This window comes from Thermobia domestica, chromosome 8 (genome assembly GCF_964235325.1).
Source record: "Thermobia domestica chromosome 8, izTheDome1.hap1.1, whole genome shotgun sequence".
Taxonomy (NCBI): domain Eukaryota; kingdom Metazoa; phylum Arthropoda; class Insecta; order Zygentoma; family Lepismatidae; genus Thermobia; species Thermobia domestica.
In genome coordinates this window covers 263,730,870-263,749,746 of record NC_137461.1, presented here as the reverse complement: position 1 = coordinate 263,749,746, position 18,877 = coordinate 263,730,870, and the positions used below count along the sequence as shown (strand labels likewise).

The window sequence follows — 18,877 nt, the reverse complement described above, 5'->3', positions numbered from 1 at the left end:
CAACGTAATTTTGTTTTCCTGTTTCGTAATTTTAGGACCAAATTGTCCTTTTAAAAAAAAAGGACCGACGGACCTGTTGCTAAAACAGAATCTAACCACAAGGAACGATTACACAGTTTTACTATACAGGGTTATTCAAATAGATGCTTCAAAACTAAAGTCTGTTTATTTTGTATGAAACGATATACTATATCAGAGCAAAATTGGAAGGATAGAAAAAAGAAAGAAAGGTTGTAAATTTTATAGTCTGTGTTTATAGTTTACGTCAAAGTCGCTAGAGACGCTAGTTGTTCTGTAAACGGTTAATAATGCAAATGGCGATCACGAAGGATAGAGCGTGCGTATTGTTTAATGGAATTTGCACGAACGAAGTCTGTTGTCACAGTGCATATTCTCGTACAAAATTAAGGAAACAACCACCGCATAGAAAGTTGGGATCAGCAGATGTTTGAATCCAAGTCGTTGTCGATCAGAAGGATCATCTGTCCTGGACGCTCATAATATTTATAATGCCCACAAAACTTCTTCCTTCTCTCCGACTAATTTTGTTTCTGTATGTCGTTTCGGTGCAAAATAAATACGGGGCTGCAGTGGTTCAGTGGTTGCCCTCCCCGCTAGTCTAGTAGCTAGCATGTGCGCCTTTGGCGTACGGGGTCCCGGATTTGATTCCCGGTAGGAGAGCCTTTGGAATTTTAACTGTCCTCGATGTTTCTGTGTTCGTATCCCTGTCGTACTAGGTTACTGGTAATGAGAGTTAAGCAAGTAAAAAACGAGTAAAATTAAGTAGAAACTAGTAATAAGTAGATAAAAAAGTGGTAGAGCGTTCATTTTTGGGGCATGTGGTCCTCGGTTCGAACCCAGCTCGCGCCATGTGAACTTTGTGTGGAAAGCCGCAAGTGTGGCTTTTCTCAGGGTTCTCCCCTTTCTTCCCACTTTCCTCATTCCACAATTTCATTCATTTCACTATCTCCTCAGCCTGGTCGGCATAAACGTAGGAAGTAAAACTGACAAATTTCATTTTAAAATAAATATGCTTTAGTTGGCACCATTTTTTTTTTTTTTTTTTTTTTGAATAATCCAGTAGGCCCTATTTCTTCTATGAGAGTAACTAAGCGAGATTTTTTGTTAAAATATAGCGTTAGTGTTCAGATCAACGAAGACGAAATACAAAGGAATACTAGTATGTTTACTTAACTTTACAAATAAAACCATTTCTAAATTTCCTGTTCTCTTGATATCACGTCTTTGAGCAGCGGATCCGTCTTCGTTCACACACAGGCTATCTATCAATCAACAATCAAATTTCACAACAAACCTTATCTCGTAGTATAAAGTAATGTTCATGATGGAAAAGAAGAAATCCAGTGTTGATTCCTTGTTTATCAAGGAACAAGGATGAAAAAAATCCTCTCCAAATATAGACCACTTGTGGCGTTATGAAGCTACAATATTCCTAATCAAACATAGTACCTTCCTTCTTATCTTATCAAACCTTAACTTATCTCGCTCGTTATACAAAGAGTTTCATGCGAAAAGTACACAGACTTCGAAGAACACATGCCACATTTCCAAGAATTACACTTGAAGCGCCTCCTGCATTCTGAGAATCTAAAAAGTAAGTACTATTAATATTTATTTTATTCGCTCTTTCCGTGAAGTCAAACTCCAACTATGCAAATTAATTCGATAAAAATTTTCGAGTGAAAGTTGTTCATAGTAGGACAATCACAATTTTGGGAACTAGATAATTAAAACAAATATTTAAAATATGTTTATTTTCCTTTTTTAAAAAAGGTAATGTGGTTTGGAATTAATCATAATCTTAGATGCTTCATAAATAAGGATATAGTATACATGAAGCTGCATCAGTTCCCGAAGGAGCAGGACGCTCATACTTTTAGGCAGTGGCGGCTCGTACTGTCATTATCAAAGCGTGCTACAATATATATATATCCGTGTATTTACCCACTGAAGGCGGAAGTTGATATCCATCCTTCGATTCTTAATGCTGTCAAAATTTTCTATCACCCTGGAGTTGAAATCTAGCATGTTGTTGATCAAACTTTTTTCTATCGAGAGCATGGCAAGGGCACACCTTCCTGACCTACGGAAATTCCTTACGAATGTCTTAATTCTCTTTAGAGACGAAAAGCATCTCTCAGGCTCTGCTGTGGACATTGGTATGGTCACTATTATTTGCAAAAGGGTTGTTATTTCGCTAAAATTGTCCTGTAAGTTGTTTTTAAAGATAAGCTGACAGAACCAAAAGCTCAGTGCGAAGTCACTGCTTACCTAACATTGGGTAGCTTTCAACCGCAGTGTCCAGAATATGTTCCGGAAAAATTACTAAAATTTTCAGAATCCAGAAGTTTGGCGGCATCCAAATAGTTTGTTTTCTCAAATCGATTTCGCACATCTGCAGAAATGCGATCACATACTTCTTTGGCATTGGGTACTCTGCAAGATATAATCCGCCCACATTTGTTTTCACCAACTGTTGGAAGAAACATATCACTTGTCCTAATATTGTCTGTGTCATTCCGAATTTTCTCAATGGCTTCAATGAAATATTTAAGTGCTGTTTGTACTTTAATGGTAGGCCTGCACTGAATTCGATTATAGAAAATATTTACATGTGGCATTATTTTGTGAAAGAATTCTAACGAAAACATGAATTCCCTGTGTTGGATTTCTCTAGTTCGGAAAAGCACTCTTTCGAAACATTTTAATTTTCATAGGTGGAATTGACGGTTCGTGACTTGAAATTCCATCGAGTAGCTGACCCACTCGGAATACGTCGTACAGCCACTTTTTCCAAAACAGATACACGCTGTGGGGAGCAGGAGGAAAAATGTGGAAAATCCTGAAAGACTACAAGGAAAAACCCTTGTCGATTGATTTTGAAATGCAGTTCTTTGCATTATTAAATTTAATTGGTTAACAATGGACGTAATGTGCCAAAGGAAAGTGTTCTTTAATTTTAGATTGTACGCCATTAATTGATCCCTTATTACCGATGCCCCATTAAATGTATTCGCTATAATTTTGCTACGATCTGAATCTGTGTCAAAAATGTTCAATTCATTTAATATACACTCCCGACAATTCTGGGCTCCCGGATCTTTAGGGTTAAAGAAAATAAAAAAGAAGAGAAAAGAGAGAACCGTGCGGCGAGTGCCGCCAGTAAGCAGAAGAAGAAAGCGAGAAAGAGGAATACTTGGCTCTTGCGCAGAATGTCTTCGGGCTCAACCTAACTCAGCACGGTGGAAGCTATTCTGGGTATAAAAAAAGGGAAGTGGACAAGGCATATTGAGATCTTTGCTCCATGCTAGAGATACGTTTGTTGAGTAGCTTGTATAGTTCAAGCGGGCTCCATTCAGTACAGCCCGCTAGGTTCGTTAGTATAACTTCCACACTGCTGAAGGCGCTGATAATAGCGCTCCACGCTCGAAAAAGATCGTCATGGGAAAGTTCTGTATTTTGTTAATTGACGAACAGTTTAAACAAATGAATAGATGAATATTTTTTGAACAAAAATTAGTCTAACACAAATACACAAACATAGGAAGCGTGCTGTAGCCTGGTAGCCCTACGTCAGAAACCGCTACTGCTTTTAGGGATTATTCATTGAGTATGTACGAACTTACAAAGTGAGTAACAAAGCGACTTTTATTTACTTATCGACTGATACGAAAATAAAAAAAGAACGTACCAGTACTTTATATCTGCATGTGTAGTGCCCTTGTACTTTGTCTATGATTATGTGTGTGGGGGGAGGGGGGAATTTAACGCATATCGCATGTGTTGTCCACATGGATACTTCTTACTATTGCACTACGTACAGTGGCGTCGGAAGTATTTTTCAGCTGGGGGGGGGGGCAAACTGCTGTCTTGAAAATAGACACGGTAATGTAACATAGGTAAGATAATACGAATATATGTTTGTAATGTAACAATAATTTGATTTGATTGGTTAATAATAATAATAATAATAATAATAATAATAATAATAATAATAATAATAATAATAATAATAATAATAATAATAATAATAATAATAATAATAATAATATAATGAAGCTGTAAACAGTTTCGTGAGAGTGAAATTTCCATCTATTAGAAGCATCTTAGTTTATATCTTTAGATTAATTAATTCCGTGTCAGTTTTGTACTGGATTTTGGTCTGGTGCAGAAATTTTCAACCACTGAAATCAGAATTAAAAACACATAAAATTTTAAAATTTGCATTGCTCACAATGACTGTTTGTAAATACAATTTTACCATTTTATATAGTGGTACATTGTTTTAACTGTATTGGACATGGCCACACGGACACTATCAAAGAATCCCAAAGCTACTTAAATCAATTGGAAATGAGGAAATTAAAATTATATTTTTAAAAATCCAGTTCTGGAGTTGCAGCAGGCCCGTAGCCAGCCCAAAAATTTAGGGGGGGCCCGGCTGAAGTTAGGGGGGGCCCGATCCAACCATATTACCATATTATAGTTCATTTGGAAGCCTACCGTGAAAATTTTTGAGGGCCAGCCAAAATTTAGGGGGGGCCCGGCCCCCCCTAGACCCCCCCTGGATACGGGCCTGAGTTGCAGTACACTGTAATATTAGAAATTGGTATTTAGAACTACAAACTTTGTAGCACTTTGTAGTAGAAAGTAACTTGTATATTATAAAACAGACTAAATAATTAAGTAAAAAAAAAAAAAAAAAATAAGAAAATATATTTTTTCTACGTACTTGACTTCGTACCAGAAATGGAAAAATGGAATTTTCACTAAACACTTCATTAAATTTATATAGAAAATTCAATTACACTAATTTTCCAGAGTTATTTGTAGTTTTACTACACTTACTTCAGTATATCCAGTTTGTTATTACATTCACCTCTCTTCCTAATTTCATTATATTCACTTCACTTCACACTAATAAAGTACGACACAATTAATAAGAAATAATTCAAGTTTATATTGAATTTTAAGTGCTATTTTCTATTTTAAATAATTGGTTATAATACGCATAATTCTTAGGTAATTCTACATTTATTTCTTTTCAAAATTGACCAATAGTATATTTTCCTTCGCTTGTCTTTGATATGACTTCTCTTGCAATGGTGTTTAAGTCCGGTCACTACAAATATGCAACAACAGCAGATGAGCCAATCTTTCCTGCGTCATGGACGTCCTCAAATATGTCTTTAGACGACGCAAATAGCTGAATGATCTTTCGCAAATGCTCAAGAAGCTGCCATAGTGAAAACGAAAGTCTCTAGACGAACAACTTGGCCGAGAAGGTTGCGAACAGTTTGGGTTTCAGCACTAATGTTTTTAATATTCTGATGGTCGCCAGCGACTCAATCATCATCAAAGTAGGTGGAAGCAGCCTGAGCTGAGCTCATAATCTACCCAGGTTAAAATCCGACGACTGAACTTCCAATTCCTGCTTCAAATATTCTCTCGAGAGAGGCCCACCAGCACATATAGCTCCTGCAGAATGTATCTTCTAGAGTTTTATGAGTTGTTTGAGGCCTGGCTGATTGAAACGACGCAGCACGTCATTCAACAAATAGTCAATGATTTCGAAGTAAATTTTTGGAAGATCTGATACAGGCTCTAGGGTAGCTGCTACAGAAGGATTATCAGTCTCCTCCAACCTAATTGGTGTTCTCTTTGATCTTGATGAAGTGGGCAATTTTAAGTGTAGTCTGTCTGCATTTTCCTTTGCTTCCTTATAGATGTTTTCAAATGCACTGTCCGTTCGTAGGTTTCTCAGAGTGTCCTCTAGATAGAATCACGGCTGCTCCTTTAGCTCCAGAAGCAGAGCTTCAGAATTTTGAAGCACTTTCGCCAGTTGTCCCCAAGGCATAAAAGCACGTATACTGACCATCAGAAAAAATATCGTTCCGACTGTGTTCATTCTTTTCAAATAACATTTTAGAATTACTTTTTGATCATCATTAGGACCACTTGTATTACTGATAATCCTTTTCCGATGTGATTTGAATTCGTTTGTAGTAGATTGAAATCTAATTAGAGATTTTCGCCTAACACACCAGCGAGTAGGACAAACAGGCAGCAAATGTTTAGGGTTACTTTTGTTGATAGTTTTATAGGGTTCAAGAACAATGTTGGCGTGCGTATGTTGTCTATCGTTTTGCAGAATCCAAGTTGATGTTTCATACGTCTTTCACTATGGCCTGCAAGTCACACAAAGATTCGCATTTTCGTGCTACTTCATACAATGGAAGATCTAATGCATGATTATTGCAATGAATGTATACAGCTTTCGGATGTTGAGTCGAAGTTATCTTCTACACACCATTCACTCGTCCTGACATATTAGCTGCACCATCATGACACCGTTCGCGTATATTTTCTGCATTTACGTTAGGTTTCGATAGAATGTATTTGATCGTGAATTCTGTTTCCGACTTTGTGCCATGTGGGGTGATCATTTCCATAAATACTTTGTTGGGTTTGATGAATCAGAGTTAATACAGCGCAAACAGAGTCAACTGTTCTTTCTTTGAAGTATCATTCATGGAGTCGGCTATGATTGCATAAAATGGAGACTCTTTAACTTCTGCCGCCAAATCTCTCTATATTGCATGTCCCATAATCGTTAAAATTTCATTCTTTCAATCAGCACTAAGCCAGTTATCCTGTCGGCTGAGAACAGGCACATCCATTTTTCTTTCATCCAGGAGTGATATCAAATTACCCGTACTATGCAAATGTCCACTGTTTGCTTGACCACTGCGAGCTAAATATCTAACACTACCATTTACTATAAGCAGTGACTGTCTCCCTTATTCTTGTTTACAAACTTGGTTTGAAAGGAGAGCTGAAACGGTGTTCTGATTCTGCACTCATATCTTAACCCTTTCACTACCACTGGGACATATGAGTCCCACGATACATTCTCAGATGACCCCTGGTAATTTACCACATTTTATTGCTATGAATCGATGTTCCACTGCCTGCTAATGGTTCACAGAATTCTTATTAACATTATCAAATAGACAGTAGTGGAAGTGAACGTGAACAATGAAAGTGATAATGGAACAGATGAAAGTGAGGAACAATGTACTAGGGATAAAGCAGTGGTTGCATGTACTGTAATTTGGAAAAGGATGCCGAAATGTAAAATATTTGTAATCATAAATACGACCCAATTGTTTTTCTGACAATATACGTTTCATAATTGAAAATACAAGATGACCGTTCATGTCAATACCACTGGGACATATAGGTCCCACGTAAAAATATCAGAGGGATACATAATATCCCACCCTTCCCACGTCGAAAAACGAAACGGTGGAAAATGTTTTTTTTATATGTAATTATACGTTTGAAAACAACTTAAAATAGCCATATATTAATGTTTCTCACTCTGAAAAAAATGGTAGTGAAAGGATTAAACGAACGGAACGACAATAGAGTTCGCATTTTTCATATGCTCTGAATTATTAATCCTACCTTATACATTTTTCCTCCTCACTATAAAACTTACTGCACTCTGCATATTGTTTGTAAGAACATTAATTTAACTTTATGGAAAATGTATTTAGGCCCTAAATATCGTGTTACTCATTTAAACTGTTATATTTTTCAAACTTTAAAATCTCGCTTGACGACTCGTTTCATATTACAGACTTACGATTACTTAAACAACAATTTTACCGTCTTTTGAGAATGTATACCAATGGAAATAAGGAGAATTTTCAGTTCTTTTTCCTAACTCTTCCTATCTAACATGGGAGCAGAAAAAGCACCGAGTCCCATGTCTCCAGGAGAAAGATGAATCTGGAATAGAGAAATTTTTTCACATTACTATGAAAAGCAAAATTTAGTTCATATAATCAGTGTTGTGTGATGTTTTTACAGTCTGAAAATGAGGGGGCAAAACGAGTATCTTGCCCCCTTTGAAAATTTCAGGAGGGGCAAATACCCCCCTTGCTCCCCGGTTCCGGCGCCCCTGACTACGTAGAAAATGTATGGTATATCATGTAGAAGTGGTAATAGAACACAGAAGAAACGCAGATCATGGGGTTCTCATGTATACTATTACCATAAATAGTTTTACACTACCTGAGACATTATTTCGGTACAATACTAAAGTACTGTGCGTTACTGAAACTCTTATGAACGTAAAATGGTTATATCTAAATATAATGCAGAAGTGTCCTTATTTTAATTGCTTATTTGCTGGTATGTGATTATAAATGATCAGGCGTGCAATCAGCAGCGAAAGTTAAAGAGGGCTATAAGAAATGTAGGAATTAACCACCATCTTGAATAAGTTTTAGAAATAAGAAAAATTTATGCGGAAAGAAAGTTCCACAGATTTTATGTGCAACACTTTTGGTTATTTAACTAAAAACATATTTCTGAGAAAACGTTTTCAATTGCCTACAAGGATATGTTCCCCCCCCCCTGTCACCAGTAGAAGCGGTGAAATTTGACAAGAATTTTGTGCTCTTGCACACAACGGCCCAGAGACACACTTCGGAATAAAGTTCCACATAGAATTCCATCTTCGTTTAGCTATGGTAAACTGCTTAAAGATGTTGAATGTCTACGTAATGAAAAATCAGTCTTCAACAGTCTCCAAAGCACATGAGAAAGATAATCAACAAGAAAATTGTTGTAACTTCTCATGTTTCTTGTGTTAGCTTTCAAGTTCTCCTGACTTAACCTAATCTTTCAGAGAAGTACCAGCATACATAAAGGATAGTTTATTTATACTGCCGTTACACACTACTCCATCAGGGGCGGATCCAGGACGGACTTCTGGGGGGGCGATGCAGGCCGGTAGCCAGCCCAAAAATGTAGGGGACCTCGGCTGAAGTTAGAGGGGGGCGATCCAATAATATAGTTCATCACCATATTATAGTTCATTTACAAGTCTACCGTGAAAATTTGAAGGGAGCCATCAAAAATTTAGGGGGACCCGTCCCCCTGACCCCCCTGGATACGGGCCTGGGGCGAAGGCTTCAGCCGCCCCAGGCCCGTAGCCAGCCCCAAAATTTAGGGGGGGCGACTGAAGTTAGGGGGGCCCGATCCAAAAAATATTATAGTTTATCACCATATTATAGTTCATTTGCAAGCCTACCGTGAAAATTTTAGTGGGGCCCGCAAAAATTTAGGGGGGCCCGGCCCCCTAGACCCCCTGGATACGGGCCTGCTGGGGCGATGGGTTCTAATACTGCTACTTAGAGCTACTTTTAATAGCTCCAAACTCTGGGATTTTTTTTGTATATAAAATAAAGTTTCCTCTTCGGGGGGGGGGGGGGAGAGGCATTGCCCCGATCGCACCCCCTGGATCCGCCCCTGTATTCCGTTATAACTGCAATTTGCCAACTGAAACAGCACAATTCCTAGAATTGAGAGGAACCGAGATGCGATTTGGTGTGAACAAAAATTAAAAATGAAATAATAGGTCTCACATTTTACAATTAGTTTGAATTAGCATATAGATTAGGACAGAACAGATTCATTTCATTTCATGTCTCTCATTGTTTTTTGAATATCTGTTACAATAGCAGCTATTTATACAGGGTGTTTCAAAACAACGCCGACAACATTTGGGAGATGATTTCTGATACCAAGATAAGACCTAAAATATAAACCAACTTGGGAGCACAAATGCTCCCTTTCGGAGTTATAGGCTGCCGAAAACATGAAAAAGTGAAATTTGAAGGTCGATAGATACAAAACAATGGGATATACCGTAGTCGGGTCAAGATTCACTTAAGAACTAATATGTGCGCTTTCCAAAACACATGTTTCAGAATCCTAAGGTACTCAGCAACAATTTTTATGAAGGCAGTTTGGCTACGGGTATATAATTTGAAGTACTCACAACTTACCTCTATAAAAATTGCTGCGGAACTACTGCAGAATTCTGAAACATGGGTATTTAGATAGAGCACATACTAGTTCCTAAATAAATTCTTGACCCGACTACGGTAGGTTCCATAGTATTGTATCTATAGAGCTTTAAACTTCATTTTTTTCATGTTTTCGGCAGTCTATAACTCCGAAAGGAAGCATTTATGCACCCAGGTTGGTCTACACTTTTTGTCTTATCTTGGCGTCAGGAATCACCTTCCAAACGTTGTCGGTGTTGTTTTGAAAAGACCCTGTAGATTATGGCTTCAGTACCTTTCAAACATGATATGCAAGTGTCCGTGGGAGACTACACAGATCTCGAAAAATTTCCTTCTAACGTAGGCATTAGTTCTGAAATCTAAACACCACAATGATGCAAAACCAGTTTGATACATAGGCCTATGTGTTTTGACCTTAAAGTTACTGGTATAAAAGTACAGGTTATCCCTCAAAGATATCTGCAATAAGGCAATATAATGAAAGTTTTAAAAAGCAGTAGTATGTGTGTTATGGCCATGTAAATGTCTTGTAGTTTGAACACTGAAATACCAATTCTCTGCAATGCTGTTCTGGATGATATTTGAGGTTCAAAATAAACTGGAAACTATGAAAGTTATAACAAATTTATTAGAATTTGTTTTTATTACATTCAGAAGCATAAAAATAGAGCTACTGGCAGGTAAAAAAATGGGAATACAAACGTCAAAAAAGTTGGGCTCCAAGACTCCCATTTCCACTCGTCCTGGAGATCTGGCGTACGAGACTTTTCGATTTCTGCTTCTACGAAGGTGAATCAAAAAGTAAGTTACACTTCCAAATTATGGCCATTTATGAAACACATTGTCAACATGACTATGGCAACATACATTGTACGTTCACTTTTCCACATAGTCACCAAGAGAATGTAAATATTTCTCGTAACGGTCAACCAACTTTCCGATTCCGGTTGCATAGAAATCACTCCCTGCGCTATGTAACCACTTGAAAACAGCTGCTTTCACCTTCTCATCGTTTAGGAATCGTCGTCCATCGAGATCCTTATTCAACTTACCGAACACATGATAATCACATGGCGCAAAGTTCAGACTGTATGGAGGATGTTGTCATACCTCCCACTTGAATTGTTGCAGCGGTTCGGACGTTTGGCGGGGCGTGTGAGATATTGCGTTATCATGCAACAAAAGCACACCGGCGCTCAATTTTCCCCGCCACTATTCTTTTATTGCCTTACGCAACCGGTGCAACGTTTGACAATACAAAGCCGCGTTGATTATCGTGCCTTGCGGCATAAACTCCACGTACATCATACCCTTAATGACAAAGAACTCTGTCGCTATGACCTTTCCTGCTGAAGGTTGGACCTTGGCCTTCTTTCGTAATGGTGGTGCGGTGTGCTCCCATTCCATCGGTGTTCTCTCTGATTTGGGAGTGAAGTGCTGAACTCACGTTTCATCCGCTGTGATGAATCGCCACAGAAATTCGTTGCCCTCCACAGAATACCGTTGCAAAAGTGCCAGTGACAATTGGAAACGTTGTCCTTTGTGAACATCGGTGAGCAGACGTGGGACTCACCTTTGACACAGTTAGCAGAAGCCAAGGTGCTCGTGAACAATGGAGAACACACTGCCATAGGAAATGTTCAGCAGGCTGGCAATTTCCTGCAGTGTTAAGCGCCGATTCTCTCTAATGATCCCATCTACACGATCAACATTTGCAACGGTACGGGACGTTGTGGGCCTGCCTTCGCGATATTCGTCCGTGAGATCCGGCGTCAAATTGTTTACACCATTTTACAATACCTGGGCGAGATATTGCACGCTCACTATATATACATCAGTGATTTCACGATGAACGTCCGTGCAATTGAGCCATTTAGCCCATAGAAATCTGATCGTTGTACGCATCTCCAATTTGGAGTGAACATCAAGTTGACGTGCTATTAAACCTAGCCTGCTCTGCACACACAACACGACGGGAGACCACACAAAGCTTCCTCTCGAACCTGTCAGCAGTTACTGTAGTTTGCCGCTCATTGGCCACAGTCACAGCACACAGCCTGCTCTCGCGGCGAGCTAGTGTAACTTACTCCATGATTCTCCATCGTACATCGAGTTGAGTTGAGTTGATTTTGAATTTAACATCCCGTTCAGCGGCAAGACTATATGAGACGTAGACCTACTGATTAACGTGGAATCCGTACCACATGATGCTTCTACATTGAAAGGAAGCAGGAATCTGTATTTGCCCTCGTGATCCTATTTCTATACTATACCTGTTCAATACACAACTCTTGGGCTCTCATTCAGAACCTAAATATAGGCGATTTTATTATTGTCTCTATCATTTCCTTTCAGTCTGATCATTGACGTGATCAACATAAGATCTTAACTTTATATGCATTAAGTGGTACATTATTTAGAAGTTTTTCAATTAGCAAGAAACAGTATACAGTAGGATGAAAACACCTCGATTATGATGGACTTGTAGATTGCTCATCGATGGCCAATGTCTGTAGGAGAAAAAAAATCGAAGTTCAAATAATTTATTTGTTTCCTGGATGGTAAAACAGGCTTTTTGGAAGGCATAAAGCGTATTTTGTGGATCTACGAATAAGGATACTAAAGACTCCTGATCTTTACGAGTACGAAAAGAGAATAAAGACTTTCGAAATCTAAGCGTGGAGAAGAAGTAAATCTAAGCTGGGTCATAGTGCGTTTGATGCTTGCTCACCAAAAATTGAATGCGGGACCTAGTGCACGAAACGAAAGGGCATCAGCCATTAGACCAGTTAGAAAGGCTTGTCCGTAGTTCGTAGAGCCAGGAAGTTTGTAAAAAGAAATTGCAGAATTTATTGTGATAGAATTAATATCATTAAGTATTCTGCCTATTGGCAGATCCTAGGAGAAATGAGTGTTTTTTTCTTAGTTCGGACCTGGAAATTTTTCTTACACGTCTCGATCTTCAGCTTCCTCTTTTAACTCCCAATATTTCCTTCTCTTTTTCAAATCATCGATCAGTTCTTTTTTACTACTCCTCGCTTTCCTTCCGTCTTTCCCTTCATGGTGTCATGAAGAAGAAAATTTCTTTGCAAGATGTGTCTAATCCAGTTGGTTTTCCTACAAATGATGCTGGCTAAAAGCATCTTCTTCTCTCCTACCCGTTTTAAAACATTTTCGTTTGTTACTCTCTCCGTCCATTTTATCTTCTTCATCTTCCTTCAACACTACATTTCGAAGTTTTCTAAACATTTCTTATCTAACTTCCGTAATGTTCAAGTCTCTGAACCATACAGTCCAATACTCCATATATAGCAGTTGATCTGCTTCTTTCTTAGTTGAATTAAAGGACAACGTGTACAAGAAGCAAGAAGGGTTATTGTGCCACTACTCGGGTTTTGTATCTGAGGAGGGAAATAGCCAAGATTTGATTGAGTTTGAAAGACCACGTGAAAAGGAAGTGAAAGGGGGTTATTGTCATAGACATTACAGTCACATATGCGGTTCAACTAATACTTTTCTGTTAATGCTGAATTTAACTAACTTGCTTGGAAAATCACTCCAATACTTTCTAGCACTTCAAGCAACAAACAGCTCAAAATAGATTTTGTAAAATTATTTCTATTAAAATAAGTCCAACTCCTATGCTTCAGCTAAATTCAGCGTAGTAAACCCTATTGATATTTAATCTGTTTTGCGCATTTTTAACGAAGATATCTTTGTTTGGGGACTCCGAGCTTCTTTGCAGGAAACGAAATTTCCAAACCAAGTAAATTAGGAGATTCATTACGATGCAGGGGGCGCGGTGGCTCAGTGGTAGAGCGTTCACCTCCGGTGCTTGGGGTCCCTGGTTCGATCCCAGCCTGCGCAGTGTGGACTTTGTGGTGCACAAACACCGTGCTCGCGGGTTTAATCGGGGTTATCCCGTTTCCTCAAACTTTCTTCATTACACAATTTCACTCATTTCTCATCATCAGCGTCTCCTTTATCCTAACCGGTATAAGCGTGGGACGTAAAACTTAAAAGATTTCATTTCATTTCATCGTGATGCATTTATGAGCGAAATCTCGAACACCCACTTCACAAAATTGAATGCGAGAAGCTATTGCATTTTGTGTTAAATATCGGTAGCTTTAATGAACGCTTTAAGGAAACTGAATATTATTTTATTAACAAGTTTACGTCTTTCAGGTTCGTCTATTATTATTGTAGGCATTATGTAATAGAACTAAATGCATCATTGGATTTAGCAGAAAACATTAAAATTGCAACACTTTTTCCACTGAAATATTATCATCATTTGGAATAATTTTCTTAGATTTTGTCATACGCAGTTCTTGTGAACGTATCAAACTGCGTAGAACTAAAGTACTCTGTTTGTTTTATCAGCATTCCCTGTCGGTATCATTATCATTAGCCAATAACTTGTTCTCTCTTTCTAATGCCACGCCCTCTTTAACACTATGATCTCTCTTCATATTCTTTTTATACATATATTTCGTTCTTTGCAATACATTTCATACGTAGATGTACTGAGTTCGCTTCATGCAGATATTAACAAGGGCGACCCAAGGTGTCATTTGGGGAGGGCAGAGGATAATTGCTTCCTTTGAGTTTGGAAAACACATGCTTTTTAATAAATTGCATATTTATATACTAATAAAAAATTCTTGTCGGTAGACAATCTTGTGCCCCCCTCCGTTTGCAAAATCTGAAATGAGCCTACTAGAGTGATCGGCAAAGTGAAGCACTGTTTTTGTTTAACGCGCAATATCTTTGGAGCAAGACACGAGAATAAACTTCCCTATATAGCCGTCAAAAGCTTCTAATTTTTTTTCTATTTTTTGGTATATACTATAAAGAAGAAATACCGTCTGTTCTTATGGAGTGCAAGCAAACTATCTATCTATCCTATTCGAGATCTGTATATTAAAATCCTAGGTTTATATGTTTGTCTCCAATCCTTTCGACAATGAGATCTCGAAAACCACAAGTGCTAGGAACTGGTCGTTTTCAAATTTTGTGAGATTGTCCAGTTCAAATTGAATATTTAGAAAACGTGGCCGTTATTTCTTTATTACATTTTTTTAGGAGCACACTGGAAGTATTGAAATTTTAAACAAGTAAAACATCATATCCTATACTATAAATTATATATTCCAACACAACATAGTTGTATACAGGGGTTGTGCATCTCTCAAGCGTTTGTTTCATGGCCAAATTCTGAAAAACGAAGGATAACCATTTCTCCAGGCTAAGATGAATCTTTATTGTTTAGAGTATTTAGCCCAATAAACACCATGTATCACTGACATAATTAAGTGTGTATGTAATGTATTTGCTTATTACATACTGCATGCAAGAAAAAAGAAAACGCTGATCATACATGAATTAGAAACTCCAACCGGAAGTAGGCTCAATCTTGCGAATGGTGCGAGATATGGAAAAAATAATTGAAAAAACCTCTACTTTATGTTACCCCTTCCCGATTTTTATCAAGACGTCCTTCACTTGTGTCTGTAAAGAGACATGTACAGATATTGTGAGGAATGCAAAGGAGATCATGCTCATATGTGAATGATAAGCGGTGTAGAGAGCGCAGGTTTAGCTAGTCTATCTATTAAAATGCTACAACAGCAAGTAAAATCTCCTGAGCTCCAACCTATAACTTTAGCTTTCATATCTTTCATTTACGGTGATGTGTGACTTCACGTTTAACAGAGAAAAACATTTTAAGTTTGTGTACTTTAAATAAATAAGTTAACTAGATTTTTTCATAAAGTTTATGATATAAAATTATTGTCCAAGCCTTTGTATTTTAATAAGCCTTCTCTAAAATAAATGCACGTGAATTGTGCTTCCATCTTCCGAGTTCTTTTAAACTGTATGTTGTGGACGTTTATAAGTTTGTGGTCAATCCTTTCGACAATGAGATCTCAGAAACTACAGGCTTTAGAAATATGACGTTTTCACTGATCGATTGGAAATTTTGCATAGATGTCCAGTTCTAATTGAATATTTTTTTAAAAAAAAAAAACATGACAATTATTTCTTTATTACATTTTTAGGATACACTGGAAGCATTGAATTAAAAAAAACTAAAGCATCATATTCTGCGCGTTATATATTCCAACACCACAATGTTGTATATAGGGGTTGCATGTGTCTCAGGCGTTTGTTTCATGGCCAAATAATAATGAAAAAGGAAGGATAACCATTTCTCCAAAGATGAATCTTTATTTTTGGAGTGTTTTGCCGAATGAACACCATATATAACTGCCATTATAATTAATTGTGTATGTGTATTTGCTTATTACATACTGCATGCAAGAAGAAAGAAAACACTAATGCATGCATGAATTAGAAACTCCAACCGAAAGTAGGCTCAAATCTTGTAAACGGTGCGAGATATTGAGAAAAAAAAAACAATTGATAAAATCTCTCCTTCATGATACGCCTCGCCGATTTTTTTTTCAAGACTTCTTTCACTTGTGTCTGTAAAGGGACATATATAGATGTTGTGAGGAATAAGAAGGATATTTATGCTCATATGCGAATGATGCGCTGTGTAGAGAGTGCAGGTTCAGCTAGTCTATATATTAAAATGCTAGGTTTATATGTTTGTCTCCAAACCTTTCGACAATGAGATTTCGAAAACCACAGGTGCTAGAAACGTGCCGTTTTCGTAGCTCAATTCCAAATTTTGTGTAGATTGTCCAGTTCAAATTGAATATTTAAAAAACATTGCCGTTATTTCTTTATTATATTTTTTAAGAAATGTTGAAATTTTAAAATAGTCAGCATCGTAACCTACAAGTTATACATTTCAACACCACGCAATTGTATACAGGGGTTGTATATCTCTCAGGTGTTTGTTTCATGGCCAAATTATAAAGAAAAAGGGAGGATAACCATGAACACCAATGAACACCAAATATCACTGGCAAAATTAATTGTGTGTATAATGTACTTGCTTATTACATACTGCATACAAAAAGAAAAAAAAAAACACTGATCATATATGAATTAAAAACCCCAGCCAGGAGTAGGCACATTTATTACACCTCTTGCTGTTTTTTTTTTTTTTTTTAAATCAAGGCGTCTTTCACTTATGACTGTAAATGGACATGTACAGAAGTCAGGAATAGCAAAAGATTCACGCGCATATGTGAATGATGCGCAGATTCAGCTAGTATACACCCTGTTTCAAAAAGAATATAAGTATTACGAAGAATTATTTTGTCCAAACTATCGATCGCTGCCTCGGCTCGGCTATTGGAGAAACGAATACATATTCTAGTTTATATTAATAGCTGCTAGATGTCAGTTTTTTTCTTGGTAACCGTCATATGTTTAAAATGGCTACTCCGCAGCAGAAATCATTTTGTGTTCTCGAGTTTGCGAAGTGCAATTCCGTGATTACAGTGCAAAGACGTTTCAGGTTGAGGTACCAAATTGATCTTCCGAATGGGTGGAACATTCGCAGATGGTATCGACAGTTTATAGATACAGGATGTGTATGTAAAGGAAAGAGTCCTGGCCGTCCTCGTGTTCCTGAAGAAAATGTTGCACGAATTCAAACTGCTTTCCAACTTAGTCCTTCAAAATCAACTCGTCGTGCCAGTTGGGAGTTGCAAGTGCCGACAACAACAATTTGGCGTGTTTTGAGACGTCGGTTGGTTATGAAGCCGTACAAGTTACAGCTGTTACAAGCTCTGCGTCCTGATGACAAACGCAAATGTGTGGCATTCTGTAACGAGATTCTGGATGCTATTGGCAATGATGACAGTTTTGCACAACACATCGTGTTCAGTGATGAAGCAACTTTCCGTGTTAGTGGTCAGGTAAACAAACAAAATGTTCGAATTTGGGGCCTACAGAACCCACATGCAGTCATTAAACATGTACGAGATTCGCCCAAAGTCAATGTGTTTTGTGCGATATCCCGATCATCTCTTTACGGTTCATTCATCTGTAATGGAAACACGGTTAACAGTCAGCAGTATCTCGCTATGTTACAAAACTGGTTGTTTTCGAGGCTGCACGAAGACAACTTCATTTTTCAACAAGACGGGGCACCCCCTCACTGGTGTCGCCAAGTGCGTGAATATCTGAATGAAACTCTACCGAACCGTTGGATTGGTCGTCAAGGAGCTGGCGATTTAGCATGTTTCAGCTGGTCTCCACGGTCACCGGATTTGACACCCTGTTACTTCTTCCTGTGGGGTTTCGTTAAAGACAACGTTTATGTACCACCACTCCCACAGAACCTGGAAGAGTTGAAGGACCGGATCCGTACTGACATTACATAAGTGACGCAGAACACGCTTGCCCGAGCATGGGAGGAATTTGAGTATCGATGTGATATTGTTCGTGTCGCTGATGGAGGACATATTGAACATCTGTAATTTGAACTTTGAATTGTAATTTGAACTTGAGAGATTCGCAAATATGTGTGTAAAATTTCATATTCGTATGTCTTAAAGTTTAATAAATATATGCATTCGAAATATGTATATTCTTTTTGAAACAGGGTGTATATTAAAATCCTAGGTTTATGTTTGTCCCCAATCTTTTCAACAATGAGATCTCGAAAAACACAAGTGCTAGAAACATGCCGTTTTCGCTGTGGATTCCAAATTTTGTGTAGATTGTTCAGTTCTAATTGAATATTAAAAAAAAAAAAAAAAAAAAAAAAAAAACGTGACCGTTGTTTCTTTATTACATTTTTAAAGAATACACTGGAAGTGTTGAAATTTTAAACAAGTAAAGCATCACACCCTATGATTTATATATTCCATAGTTGTATACCGGGGCGTTTGTTTCATGGCCAAATAATAATGAAAAACGAAGGATAACCATTTCTCCAGGCTAAGTTCAATCTTTATTGTTTGGAGTATTTAGCCCAATGAACATTATATATATCACTGACATAATTAAATGTGTATGTAATGTATTTGCTTATTACATACTGC

The 18,877-nt window shown here is 37.7% G+C and overlaps 1 protein-coding gene across 2 annotated transcripts in view; it reads left to right on the top strand.

The window, feature by feature from the left end:
• The first annotated feature begins 1,470 nt into the window (after positions 1 to 1,470).
• LOC145693600 (uncharacterized) overlaps positions 1,471 to 18,877 on the top strand; it is a 166,662-nt gene continuing 149,255 nt past the window's right edge. For both annotated transcript variants that reach the window (XR_014132810.1, XM_081769730.1), the window contains exon 1: positions 1,471 to 1,615. The gene's annotated coding sequence lies outside the window, so the exon portion shown is untranslated. The remainder of the gene's footprint in view (positions 1,616 to 18,877) is intronic.